Here is a 13,234-nt window from a genome sequence, read left to right as displayed (position 1 = left end):
CAAACTCAACGTATTAATAGTTAAAATTAATTTTGAGGAGGCCATTATTGTTCTCACGGCATGAATAATTTCATGCGAAGAATTAACCCACAGCGTGAAGTTTGGTGTTTTATAGCCTGCATGGCGTGCTTGAATTCTTGGTGGTGTGATAAAATTCATGCCAAGTTCTCGCTCTTTTAAAGGAGTTTCATAGAAGTGTAGCTTGTGTTAAATAATTTCCTGGTGTCAGCTGCGAAATCGGCATCATCATGAAATTTTCGTTAGCCCCCTTTTGGCGTGAAGGGTTGCAAATGTTCATTGCTGTCATGATTACTAATTGATGTAGAAGTTGTGTTAACCATTACAACTGAAGGCCTTCAAGTGTTGACTAATTAGGCTGTACTGTACCTTTACCACTTTGTTACTTCTTTTGCTATATTGCTTCAGACTATTACGCATGTAAATTAATTGCTGACAGAGAGATTTTATCCTTGCTCACCTTAAGTGAAAGAAACCATGATTAAAAAGCGTATACGATACAAATGATAGTGGGAGGTGCGGTCCCTCGTGGTTAGTGTGCTCTACTCTGGAGCGAGTGGTCCGGGTTCGGGTCCTGGCCGTGGACATTGTGTTGTGTTCTTGGGCAAGACACTTTACTCCCATGGTGCCTCTCTTTACCCAGGTGTATAAATGAGTACCAGTGTAATGCTGGGGGTAACCCTGCGATGTACTAGCATCCCATCCAGGGGCAAGTTAAAAATACTCCTAGTCACTTAATGATTCGGAAACCGGGGATAAGCATCCGTTCAGGTTGGGTCATTGGCTCGGAATTCGCTTACCTTTACCTTACATGTACAGTACATATGAAATCCCATTTTGACGTAATAAAAATAGTGAATTTGAATGTTTATTGACTTTACAGGATGCTGGTCTTTATCTTAAAAATTTCATTCCTCCATTTCTTGACATGTTTTCATGATCAGGGAAGCAGAGTACGATATTATGCGTGTGAAGCTCTTTATAACATAATGCTAAAGTACAGTTGTTGTTTTTTTTTTTTAATTTATTTATTTACAGTACTTACAACACTGGTACATCTACTTACACAATTTACAAAAATTACACAATTTACAACTATCAAAATCCATTATATTACCATCAAAACTATTTAACAATTGAATTGCTTACGCACTACTTACAATACAATGCACTTACAATTACAGGTGCTACTTACAATAATACAATTGCAGTACTTACTCTACAAAACAAAATGATTACTTTTAAAACTTTTTTCTTTTTAATTATTTCTTAAATTACAACATTTACTTACACCGGAATACAATAATACAATACATTACATAGCATACATGTATTCAGTAAGCTATAAACAAAAAAAAAAGAAAAAAGTCATTACTACGATTTCTTAGCTAAATTATTAATCTATTCCGTGCATGCATGGCTTCCTTTTAAATCGTTTATATTAAAAATGTTTTAATTTAATTTAATTTGTTTCTTTTGTTGAGGTTTAAGATTTAAAAGGTACTAAAGAAGATAGAAAACTAGGAAATCTTTTTATTTTTGGCAGTACTTCCTTTGTTTTGCAGGACCATATGTAATATCTGGCAACAAGGAAGTAAAAGTATTGCTTTATGTTAGATAGGGTGACCGATCTCAGGCCAATTATTATATCGGGAGTGAAAATGTTGGATTTTAGTTTTATTTGATTTTCGGCCAACCATTTTGTAAAGCCCCGCCAAAAACAAGACGTTTCTCTACACGACCAAAATAAATGAAAAAGAGACTCCTTTTCCTTTCTACAAAAGGTACAAATATCGTTTTCTCTAATGCCTATTTTATGTAGAAAATCATGTGTCGCTAAACGCCTATGAAGTAGTTTAAACTGTAAAATAATTAATTTGGTAGATTTAGTGCTGCAGAAAGGGAGTTTGTAAGCCATCTCCCAGTCAATTGTTTTGGAGCACTGAAGGCTGCAGTCGACACACCATTTCTCTTGGCTTTTCCTAGGGCTGCTCTGTTTAGCCCTGAACAGCTTTTCGTAAGCCAATCTATTGGGTTTAGGAGCTTTTATGAAGTTTTCTACAAAAGTGCTGAAATTTCTGGTTTCTTCATGTTTGTCTTCTATGGCATTCCTTAACAATCTTATGCACGATACCACCCCGTGATAAACAAGAAAATTTGTTTTGACGTCGAAGCGTTCCTTGAATTCAGTGAAAGATAGCAGGTTATCTGTGTCTTTCATTAAATGTCTGACGTTTTGTATTCCTTTGGAAGACCACGATTTGTAGTAAATAGGTTTATTTCCAATTCTCACAAGTGAATTTTGCCACAGAGGTAAAGAGAGCAAATTTTCGTTGGAAGTTATGTTATCGTCATAACTGATTTCTGACCAGATTTTTAGAATTTCTGTTGTAAAGGGGTCTGATGTATGTTTGAACTTTGCCAAATCATTTTTGTTGAGGTTACCGTTAAAGGTAACAGCCCCGCCAAAATCGTGTAATTCAGAATCAAAGAACAATTTCCATTTACCACTATTATCGTTGTCCAAATATCTTTTGAGCCATGTTGATTTGAGCGCTTTATTAAAAGATTTAATGTCGATCATCCTTAAACCTCCATTTTTATAGTCACTGAGTCACTGATCATAACATCTCGCTTAATTTTGTCCCCCCTTCCAGTCCAAAGAAAGCTGTAGAACATGTTGTTTATCACATCTAAAGCGGCATAGTTCGTGGGCAACGGTGATAGAATATAAACTGTAATATTCTGTGATTTAACTCGGACCACGAGGCACACACAACATGGCCGCTTCAACACAACTTTATTACAGCAATGCACTCTGGGTACTAACACAATATGTACTAAAGGGTACTTAATATATTACACTGCTTCCCCTGAGAAATAAGACATTCTTACAAAGAGTGACACCATATTAACTACCGGGTATCACGTTGGCTACAAGTTCAATCGGACGACAGGTTTCCTGACTCTCTCTGATCGCCTCAAAACAACTGGCGATGGAGTGTTTACATGCCCTTCATTAACACTAGAATTTGGTTCATTATTTTCATCTGAGAAATTGTCTGGCGGCTGCGGCACGCTAGTTGAACTTTGCCCATGACCTATACCTAAGTTAGATTGATCACACAATTCTGGGACAGGTATATCTAGCTCTCCAATTTCATCTGGCACACTGAGCATAATTTTATTTCTCTTTCAATCTCCTCATCCATCTTGGGCCACCAAACGCAGGTGCGCGCTAGTGCCTTCATTGCACAAACACCTGGGTGCTCCCAGTGCAACTCTTTTAACATCTTTCCTCTAAGTGCTTAGGGCATGATTACCCTGGAGCCCCAAAGAATGCAATTTTGTTCACAAGAAAGTTCATTCCGACGGGTATGGTAGGGTCTAAAATCTTCAGTACTAGCTTCTGGCCACCCCATCATAACCCAATCATGTACTTTGCTTAGCACCGGGTCCTGCAAAGTGGCTTTCCCGATATCCATCGCAGTTATAGGAAAATCCTTGTCAATAGCACTTAAACTGTAGATTTCACTCTCACTGCCTATCTTAGAATCTTCATGGGGTAATCTGGAGAGTGCATCACAGTTGCTGTGCTTTGCAGAACTCCTGTACTCAATTTGATAGTCATATGCTGAGAGAACAATTGCCCAGCGCTGCATACGGGCAGCTGCAAGTGGGGGTATGGCAGTTTTAGGGCCCAAAATAGTCAACAATGGCTGATGGTCAGTCACCAAAGTGAACTTTCTTCCATACAGAAACTGGTGGAATTTTTTAACTCCAAAAATGATAGACAAAGCCTCCCGTTCGATCTGGGCATAATTTTTCTCACTTGAGCTAAGGGTGCGAGAAGCATATGCTATTGGCCTTTCTTGGCCATCCTCCATTACATGACTCAGTACTGCACCCAAGCCATAACTTGATGCGTCACAAGCTAGCCTAAGCGTACGATTCAGATCATAGTGGACCAACAAAGAATCACTGGTGAGGCCCTCCTTGCATGCCTCGAAAGCTTTCTGGCAGTCATTTGTCCATTCCCATCGAACATTTTTCTGCAAAAGTCGATGCAGAGGTGCCAAAATTGTAGCTAGGCCTGGCAGAAAGGAATGATAATACTGGACCATGCCCAGGAAGGACCTTAGTTCACTCACATTTTGTGGGGCAGGGGCTCTTTTCACTGCGTTGATCTTCTCTTCCACTGGCTGCAAACCGTCAGCGCTTATTCTCAGACCTAGATAGACCACCTCAGGTTTCAAAAATTCACATTTTGGCAATTTTAAATGCAAATTGTATTTGTGTAACCTGTCCAACACATCTGCGAGAATCTTGAGATTTTCCTGCCAATCATTTTCCCCTATTAAGATGTCATCCTGTTTACAAACGCATTTCTCAACTCCCAGAAGAATTTGATCCATCTTTGCCTGAAAAATCTTTGGAGATGACTTGACTCCATAGGGCAATTTTAAGTAGGAATAAAGACCTTTATGAGTAGCAATTGTCAAGTATTCCTGACTTTCTTTGTCAACATTTAACTGGGCATAAGCATGTGATAGATCAAGCTTACTAAATACTTTGGAGCCAACTAGCGCCGTATACAAATCCTGAGTTGTGGGTAAAACATATTGCTCATCTTCAACAGACTGATTGATAGTTGACTTATAGTCTCCGCAAATTCTTACTGTGCCATCAGCCTTTGGCACAACCACAACTGGGCTAGCCCAACACGACCTGTCAGTTTTCTTTATGACCCCGTTCTTTTCAAGTTTGTCTAACTCCCTTTCCACTTGTTCTTTTAACGCATATGGAACTCTACGCGCTTTCACAAATGTAGGTCTTGCGTCGTTTCTCATGGTAATATGGGCCTCAAGGCCCTTCATACCTTCATAACTCTCAGTAAACAATTCACTATGTTTAGACAGCAAGTCATTCAATTGACTATCAGCACTCAAAGCATCTCCCTTAGAACTACAAAAGATCTCACCCCACTCTATCTTAATGTGCCGCAGCCAATTTTTACCAAGTAAGGTAGGTTTAGCATCATAATTAGCTACAAGAATGGGTAGACAGTATTGTTTACCATTGTACACTATGTCACAATGCATTTCGCCTGACACATCAAGTACTTCACCTGTGTATGTCTTCAACGTTACCTGTGAGGGAGTCAGAGGCTCATCTGCAAACTTCTCAAGATATTCACTCTTACTCATTATTGAGAAATCTGCAGCTGTGTCCAACTCCATCATACATGGTTTTCCATTGATTATCATTTCCACAGTGTACCTGTTGCGATTAGGCCTATTTTGGTCAAGCGAATACAGAGAATAAATTCCTAATTCATCATCATTCTCACACTCATCATTGCCAGATTCTGAAACATGTACCTTGTGAACTCTACCTTTCTTTCTTTCGTCCTTACTACGGCAAACAGAAGCTAAATGCCCAACTTTGGAGCACTTGTAGCATCTTGCTGACTTAAATTTGCAAGACTGACCTGAATGACTACCCCCACACCTAGGACACGATAATTGTTCAGTGTTCTTGTTAATGTTCTCCCTTCCGTGTTCTGTCAGCTTGTTTACTTCAATGGTATCACTGCGTGAAGGGTGAAATTCATGGGTGTTCCTGTCAGCCATCTCCATGGTTTTCGCAATGCTGCAAGCCTTTTCAAACGTTAGATCTTCTGTGTTCAATAGTTTGTTTTGTATCTTCGGGTTGTTCAGTCCACACACGAATCGGTCTCGTAACGCCCGATTCAAGTACTCGCCATAATTACAATGGACGGCTAGTTTCTTCAAGGCCAACACATAATCACTAACTGACTCCTCAGATTTTTGATTTCGGGTACCAAAATGGAAACTCTGAGCAATTTCAAGCGGTTTCGGGTTGTAGTGCTTCTCCAAGATTCGAACAATGTCAGTAAAGAGCGTGTCCTTAGGCTTTGCGGGCGCCAACAAATTACTGAGCGTTGAATACACCTCCGGTCCCACTTCTGTAAGGAAAATTGCACGTTTCCTGTTTGCTACCAGTTGGTTGGCGGCAGCGCTTCCCTCTCCCGTTGTCTCCACAATGTTGTTGGCTGTAAAGAACATTTCCATCCTCTCGACGTACGCACTGAACGTTTCACGTTCAACGTTGAATTCACCAACACGCCCAAATAGGCCACTCGTGTTAGTGCTGGTCATCTTGTACGCCACAACACACACAGCGTTGTCCAAAAACCATGCACTATCAATTGAGATGGAAAAACGACCGATCCTCGTCGCCAAAAATGTAATATTCTGTGATTTAACTCGGACCACGAGGCACACACAACATGGCCGCCTCAACACAACTTTATTACAGCAATGCACTCTGGGTACTAACACAATATGTACTATAGGGTACTTAATATATTACATAAACAAGCTGAGAAGCGATTAAACTCTGTAATACAACGATTTTACCTAACAGGCTTAGACGACGGTATTCCCAGCAGCTTAAGCAGTTTCTAACCTTTCTTAATTTTTCGTTGTAATTTGCTTTCATGCTAACCACGGGATCGGTTGAAATCCAGACACATAAGGCCTTAAGTTTGTCTGTAACCCATTTTAAATCTTTTTCGGGACATAATTTATCCTGACCCCCAGCGCTAGCTCCAATCCAGAGGACTTCTGTTTCTTGTTGTTAAGCTGCAAGCGAGATATCACACCGAAAAGATCTAGGTCGAGTAAGGCAGATGTAAAGGACTTTTTGAACCGTCTAATAAATCATGGTCGTATCGTCAGCATATTGACTAATCTTGATTTCATTTCCACACATAGTGATCCCTTTTATATCTTTGTTTCTCGTATTTTGTTGGCTAATATTTCTGCACAAAGGATGAAAATATAAAGGGAAAGAGGGCAACCTTGCCTGACTCCTCTTTCAGGAATGAAGTAATTGCTTGCCCATCCGTTATTAAGGACGCAGCTTTCTATGTTACGGTAGCACAATTTGATCCAGCTTATTAATGACGATCCGAAATTGAAAGAACCTAGCGTTTTCCATATAAAAGACCATTCAACTGTGTCAAACGTTTTTTCGAAATCTAAAAACAGTAACAGTCCGGGAATATTATGAGCAGCAATGTGATTTATTAAGCGGGCATCAATTAATCTTATGTTTTCACCAATAAATCTTCCTTTAAGAAAACCGGTTTGGTCACTATTTATTATTTTTGGAAGTACATTTTGGAGTCGATTTGCAATGGCCTTAGCCGCTATTTTATAGTCGGAGTTCAGTTAAGTAATTGGTCGCCGGTTTTTAACAAAGTAGGGTTGTGAATCTTTTTTGGGTATGAGCTTAATTATCCCACATCTTTCAAGTGACTTATTGATAATTTTCCTTCAGCGAAAGCGAAATTAATTGCATTAAAAAGGCAGTCTGAGATTCCATTCCAGAAAACCTTATAAAATTCTATAGGCAAACCGTCCGAGCCTGGCGTTTTTCCGAGTTTCATACTTTTTAGAGCTTGTAAGCACTCTGCTTTGGTTAACACGCCCTCGCATTTTTCTTTTTCCTCAAGGTTCAATGATCTTGAAGCAGTGTTTCCAACAAAATAGGTCGTTAATTCGTGAATCATCGCAGCCTGTTTTCGAACTATAAATGTTTCTGTAAAAGGTTTCGCATTCAGACAAAATTTCTTTGTCTGAGCTGGCAAATTCGTTGTCACCTAATTTAAGTTGAGTGATAACGCCATTTTTGAAGTGCCTTTTTCCAAGAGTAAGGAAATACTTTGAATTTTTTTCACGTTCATTGTACCATCTGCATTTTGCCCTCAAGATCGCTCCCTTTGTTTTGTGTTCAATTATCTTTTCTAATTCCTTCGTTTTCTCTTCAAATTGAATATTAATCACTAGCTTTTCGTTGTCGTTATTACAACCGGAATCAATTTGCCTCTGCAATATATTAATTTTCTTCTCCAGTTCTTCTTCTTGACGCAACATTTTTGCCTTTTTTTGTTTTTGCATATCCCAGAGTTTGTTCTCTAACTTTTAACTTGATCATTTCCCATAACAAGGAGGCATTCACAGATTTATCACTTTGATATTCGTCCTTAACACCCTGAATGGTTGCCCTAATTTGATTTATGTATTCCGATAAAAACGACGTGTTTAATTTCCAGAAGCCTGGTCCCCTCGGATTCCTGTGGATTGCAATTTGAATCGTCACCATCGAATGATCTGTTCTAAAGCCCGCCAAGATGTCCGTGTGCGTGACATTACACAGTAGACTCACTAAGAAAAAATCTAATCTACAATGGATTTCGGGTCTCCTTCTACGCCATGTGTGTCTCAGGATATCAGGGTTAGATACCCTCCATGCATCAACCAAGTCGAATTTTGTAGCGTGCTCGTTGATTGCATTACTGCTTTAGTGTGGGTTTTGGGAAGACCACCTTTCTTGTCTTTTTCTAGATTAAATACTAAATTAAAATCACCACCTAAGGTTACATCGTCACAATGAAAATCTTGCAAGTGGCTAAAGAACCTCTCAAAAAAGGCTGGGTCGTCATCGTTTGGTGCGTAAATTGTGGCTAAAGTGAACAGCTTTTCATTTGTTTTGATACCACAAGTGATAAATCTGCCCTTGGCATCCAAATACGATCCTTCCAGCTGAAAGGCGAGATTATTGTTAAAGAGAATTGCGACTCCACTACTGGCGCTGGAGCAGCAGCTAAACAAAGCTTTATAGCCCAATTCGGATGACCAAGTTGTAATTGTGTTTTCCGAACAGTGTGTTTCTTGCAACAGATAAATTGAAAACTTTTTTGCTCTTAGCCAATTAAATGTTTCCTTTCTTTTCAGTCCCTCTCCTAAACCCCGACCATTAAGTGAACATATTTTAAGATCCATTACTGGATAATTTTAAATTAAAAGAAAACAATTCTGGATAAAAACCATGCAATTGAAACAGCTTGGATCGGTCGAGTCGGAGGTAATGAAATTAACGTAGATCTCATATTTTAGCTTACGAACTGCACATATATACAAATGACACGAAAACATCAACACATAAAAATACCTTATTGTTAGGCTGAGGTCCCAGCAGCGTTCATAGGTGTTAACGTCCATCTTGAACTTGACAGAATTTCTATTGCCAATCAAGAATTTGGGTGCGCACGTTGGAAATAGAAATTGATTTGAACTTCTTTTGACTACAAAGGATTTGCATAGAAAATTGTCATTATTTCAACTGTGAAAAGAAAACATAGGCTTGCAAGTAAATAATACTAGGTTTGAGGTTGCTTAAGATAATCGGGAATACTTTTAAAGTCATACCTTTCATTGTTTATAAACAAAAATCGACCTTTCACTTTGGCATCGCTTAAACCATGTTCCTCACCGGCTTTCATCATGGCTTTGATCAATACCTTTCGTTCCTTCTGGATAGCCCTGGCATAGTCCTCTGTAATGTATGCATCAGCGTGTGTAATAGATTCTTTAAGCTTACCTCTAACTGACCAGACATTTTCTCGGTCTTGCCGGCAGACAAATCTTGCAACAATTGGTCTGCGCCTTCCATGAATATTCTTGCCAACTCGGCGGACCGCATGAAATCTAATTTTAGTGGTATCAACGCCAAGCTCTTTCTCTAAAACATTACAAATTACCGTTTTGCAGTCCTCGTGTTCCTTCTCCTCGATAATGTTGAAGCGTACGTTCTCGCGTCGTGTGTACTGTTCCAAAGCTATATTGTTTTCAACTTCTTGTTTTAATCTCCCTTCCAAATTAGCGATCTTCTTCTTTAAGGCGACCACTTCTTTCGAATGTTCCTTCGTCTCCATCTCAAATTGCTCTTTGAGGTCCTCAACTTCACTCTGGGTGTAGTTAAGGCTATTCTCGATATCTTTGATCGACAGTTTTACTGCGTCTATTTCAGTTTTAAATTCAAATCTCAATTTGTCCAAGTCAGTTTGTAGTTTGACAAATCCTTCTGAAACTACCCGCCTCAGGCAATCCAGCGAGTCTTTCAAATCGTCGTTTATGCTGTCGTCGCCATTCTTTGCCGAAGCGGCCATGACTTCCTCAGTTCCTGAAGAGCTTGACCCACGTTTTGGTTTCTTGCGCTTTCTTCCGCTCATAAAAGTGCAGCTAAATGAACTACTGTTTTATGGCACAATCTTCTTTTCCTAACCAAGTGCTAATTCTGCTAAAGATTTAGCCAAGAAATCCACATATTGCCGGACCGTCAATCGAAGCGTGTGCACTCCATTGCGGTCACCCCAGGCTCCCTTGCTAAAGTACAGTAGCAAGGGGAGCTGTACTACCTTTCTTCAATGATGCGTTTGATGTCTTTTAAGATGGTTGTTGTAAATTTTAAATGAGGTGTATGGCTTGGATAATGCTTAATATTGTCGTGTTTTAGTCAAGAATACATTTAATTTGCATCTACCACACCTGTTTTTAGATTGTAAATAAGTATGAAGTTTATAGATTTACAGTGATTGCATGATAATTATTACATGTATGTGTTATTTAAAAAATATATATTTTTCATTCAGAGATACCAGCCCTGTGGTTACTCTACACAATCCAAGTATGGAAATAACATTTAATTTTGTTTATACATGTGTACATGTATGTAATGAAAAAACTCAATGCCTTTCACTGATTGAACAGGCTTGTTGCATGAAATGTAATGACTGGTTATTCACAAATCCACAGGAAAGTGAAAAGTAGACAATCCTCACTGCCAAAAGAGACACTCGCCGCCTTAGCGGAATAAGATATGGGAGGCAAAATTTAGCCGAGGCAGGAGGTCGCAAGACAGTGAGGAAAAAGGCCCGGAACGTCGCCGAAGGGGAGGAGGGAGGAGGGAGGGAAAAAATATCCTGGACCACGACATGTAATAATGGAGGTCATCCCTATCTAGTTTATCTCCTGATAATAAAATAAATTAAAAACATTAATTATAATTATTTACAGCTGTTTAAAATACTAAATTATAAAAATATATTTGATACATCACACAATAAACGAACGTAATGTTAACTACAATGTAGAAAAATTTGTAAGATGACATCTCAGTCTGTTCTTAAAAGTGTTCAAATTTTCCGCCTCAGCAATGTCCTTCGGCAGACTATTCCACCTATTGATTATACGTAAAAAAAAAAAAAAAAAAAAAAAAAAGGAATGTTTAAAACTATTTAAAGATGCGGATGCAAACTTAAGTTTAAAACGGTGATTAGTTCTTAAGGGTTGAAAATCATGTGCAAACATAAAGAATGCTGTAGGATCTACTGTAGTTCATCAGGTCTATTTTATTGTCTTATAACACTTGGTAAGCGATGAAAATAGTCTTCTTTGTTCAAGTGTTGGCCACTTAAGGAGCTTCAGACATTCTTCGTAAGCCATGTCTTGCCAAATATATCCAAGGTCGCATTTGGATGCCCTACGTTGTACTTTCACCAAGGTGTGTGAGTCTTTTTTAAGGTGCGGACATCAAACAGGAGAGTAGTACTCGAGAATCGGACGTACTAGGCTCTTATAAAGTTTCGAAAACTGCTTAGGCTTTTTAGGGCCAACCGTTCATTTTATGAATTTGTTGGCTTGCATAATTATACTCCAAGACAAGTTCGAAGTAATATAGATCCCGAGATCCTTATTATAACTTCAGATACAGCTTTCAGCTGGTTACCACATAGGTGATATTGAGGACTTGAATAATCATTGTTTTTAGAAATGTGCATCACTTCACATTGATCAGTGTTAAGTTTCAGCTGCCAGTCATTGCTCAAAGATTCCAGGCGAGTAAGCTTCTACATCTTCCTTAGTATCCCTGAGTATCCTATACACCTTCATATCATCTGCAAAGAGTTTTGTGTTTGACATAACATATTTCTTGAAATATCATTAATATAAATGAGAAATAAAATAGGTCCCAACAAGGTTCCTTGGGGTACACTAGCCAAAACGGACGTCCAAGATGAGTGATGTCGGCCCCGCAGAACAATGCGCTGGTATTGATTGGTGAAGAAGCATCTCATCCAAGATAGGAGTGAACCTTGGATACCATATGCATGCATCTTTGTCAAACGCTTTTGAAAGGTCTAAAAAGATAACAATCGTTGTCAAGCCTTTGTTTCTCTTGCAGGCCCAATCGTGAAATGAAGATAACAATTGAGCAAGACAAGATTTCCCTTTCAAAAAGCCAAATTGCTCCGGAATAAAGACCTCATTTGTAATCCAAAACTGAACGAGCTACACGCTGTCTTACTATCACTTCACACACTTTGCATGCACACCAGTGATGTTAGTGAGACTGGGCGATATTTCTTTCGATCGTTTTTACAACCTTTCTTATGCAAAGGAGTAATATCAGCCAATTTCCAGTTGTGTGGTAACAAGCCCGATACAAGAGACGCATTAAAAACATCGCTGAGTGATGAGGCCAAGGTTCAAGTGCATTTCTTTCAGATCATGGGATGTGTACTGTTCGGGCCAGGAGATTTATTAGGTTTCAACTCGCTTAGAATCTTGCTAAAGTCTCTAGGTGAACAGTGTACATGTAGAAGACTGAAAACCTTGTCTTTGATAACTTGATAAAAATAAATGATGGAAAATTACCAATTTTTTTTGGCTGTAAAAACGGAAGCAAAATATTCATTCATGCACTCAGCAATGTCACCTTCGTTTGTTAGCACGTTGCCATTGTCTAGCTTTATGACAATTAGATCATTAGATCCTTTGCGCCTGGACTGCACGTAATTCCCAAAAAACTTGTCTTCGCAGTTATCGTGCATATCATTAGCCAGTTTATCAAGGTACTCCCAGCAGGCCTTCTTGTATTCTTTCTTCCACAGTCACGGTGGTTTAGTGGTCATCAAACGTGCCTCCCACCTCTGCGACCCGGGTTCAACTCTGGCTCCGGTCGTGTGTGGACTGAATTTCAGTCGATCTCAATCTGACTCCGAGGGTTTTTCTCTGGGTACTCCGCTTTTCCTTCCTAATCAAAATCGACTCCCAGCCTATTCCATCAGGCTGTGGTGCTGCGCTCCGAGGTCATACATGGGTCGTGTTCTGGGGCCGAGCGCCATCCGGCAGCACAGCTCCTTCGGTCCGACTTCGTTGAGCTGCACCCTTAGTAATTCAGTCTCCGACTGCGAGAAAGGCTGCGATTAGCAGGTCAGATATTATTAGTCAAGACAAGATCAAGAATGTTGTCTCGTCTTGCACATGTAGGTTGCAGAACCATT

The sequence above is a fragment of the Montipora capricornis genome, chromosome 10 (genome assembly GCF_036669925.1).
Source record: "Montipora capricornis isolate CH-2021 chromosome 10, ASM3666992v2, whole genome shotgun sequence".
Taxonomy (NCBI): domain Eukaryota; kingdom Metazoa; phylum Cnidaria; class Anthozoa; order Scleractinia; family Acroporidae; genus Montipora; species Montipora capricornis.
The sequence above is the reverse complement of the archived record's forward strand: the minus strand, read 5'-3'. Positions refer to the sequence as shown.